We start from the raw sequence: 2206 nt of genomic DNA on the forward strand, positions 1-2206 counted from the left end.
GAAAACTAAATATCTTTTTATTAAAAAAAAAAAGAATAAAAAATATTATACTGGTGTTAAGTATTAACACTCGAATTATTTTTCAACATTATATAAGTACATAAGGTTTAATTATTCTGTTAGTGCTGATAGTTTCGCAAAATTTTCAATTAGGTCCATATATATATTTTTTTAATTGGGTCTCTGTATCAAAATTTTTTTCAATTGAGTCTCTATACTTGTTTTTCCTTTTATTTAAGTTCCTGCACTAAATTTTTTTTAGTTTAGTTCCTATACAATTAAGCCAATTACTAGCAAGAGGGATCTAATTGAAAAAAATTTGGTGCAGAAACCTGCTTGAAAGAAAAAAAAATATATATGGACCTAATTGAAAATTTCGCGAAACTATAGGGACCAACAGAGTAATTAAACCAATACATAAACAAAATTCTAATGTTGTTTTCACCTTTCATTTTATTTTATTTTTTTCTTTGATAAAGAACAAAACCAAAATAAGATGAAAATTAAAGAAAGAAAAGTGTTTATCTCAATATGATTTTTTGATGCAACAGTTAAGAAAATTACTCTACTTTTTTTATTCACACCTAAATTTTTCAAAAAAAATAAAAAAAAAATTGATTTATCAAAAAAAAAAAGTGACTACAAGCTACAAGATTCTTGATGCATCTCCTGAACAAATAATTTAGCCATGTTTGAAAAATCTTCTTTTATTCTCGTAGTTGTTGCTCTTGTAATTCGACCAATTGATATATGACAGTTCTCAATTTGTCACATAGAGCTCGTATCACCTCCTTTTATTTTTTTTATTTTTCTGGGATCGGTGCCTCTTAGTTACAATTTTTATATATTAGTTAAGAAAAAACATAGAAAGGGGAGCTACCAAAGCAGATATACATGAAAGGGATACTCTAAAAATTGTAATTTTTATGTTGTTTCACTCAATTTTTGGTATATTTTGACAGGGTGTCGAATCAAGCTTGTATCAAGGTCGCAGTTTAAAATCCTACCTCATAAGTTCACTAAAATAAAAATAGGCCAAATTACAACTGGACCTAAAATAAACAAAACAAACTAAAAAAAAAGATATAAAATAAATACTAAGAAAGTGATGCATATTTAATTCATCTTGACTAATGAGAGTTTTCAATACATCTTGTAAATAGTAAGATGTTTGACTTTCCATCATCATTAATAATTGTCTTGCCTAATTTTTGATACATCTCCTGAACAGATGATTTAGCCATGTTCGAAAACCTTCTTTTATTCTCTTAGTTGTTGCTCTTGTAAGGACCAATTGGCATAAGATAATTCTCAGTTTGTCCCATTGAATTTGTTTCATCTTCCTTTATTTTTTTTAATTTCTCTAGGATTGGAGCCTCTTAGTTTTAAGTTTTATATACTAGTTAAGAAAAAAAATAGAAAGGGGAGCTACCAAAGTAGATATATATGAAAGGGATTCTCTGGGAATTGTAATTTATATTTTGTTTCATTCGATTTTTGGTATGTTTTAACAGGGTGTCGAATTGAGCTTGTATCAAGACCGCAGTTTAAAACCCTAACTCAAAAATTCACTAAAATAAAAATAGGCTAAACCACAACTGGGCCTAAAACAAACAAAACAAATTAAAATAAAATAAACATAAAATAAATACTGAGAAAGTGAAGCGTATTTAATTCATCTTGACTAACGATAGTCTTCAATACATCTTGCAAATAGTAGGATGTTTGACTTTCCATAATTGTTAATTATTGTCTTACCCAATTCTTGAGGCATCTCTTGAACAAATGATTTAGCCATATTTGAAAAATCTTCTTTTATTCTTAGTTATTGCTCTTGTAATTGGACCAATTGACATATGACAGTTCTCTATTTATCCCATAGAATTCGTATCACCTCCCTTTATCTTTTTGTTTTTTTTTTAGGATCGGTGCCTCTTAGTTACAATTTTTATATACTAGTTAAGAAAAAAACATAGAAAGAGGAGCTACCAAAGCAGATATACATGAAAGGGATACTCTGAAAATTGTAATTTTTATGTTGTTTCACTCAATTTTTGGTATATTTTGACAGGGTGTCGAATTAAGCTTGTTTCAAGGTCACAGTTTAAAATCCTAACTCATAAGTTTACTAAAATAAAAATGGGTCAAATCTTAATTAAACCTAAAATAAATAAAATAAAATAAATTAAACTGTGAAAATTGGACT

The sequence above is a fragment of the Arachis ipaensis genome, chromosome B05 (genome assembly GCF_000816755.2).
Source record: "Arachis ipaensis cultivar K30076 chromosome B05, Araip1.1, whole genome shotgun sequence".
Taxonomy (NCBI): Eukaryota; Viridiplantae; Streptophyta; class Magnoliopsida; order Fabales; family Fabaceae; genus Arachis; species Arachis ipaensis.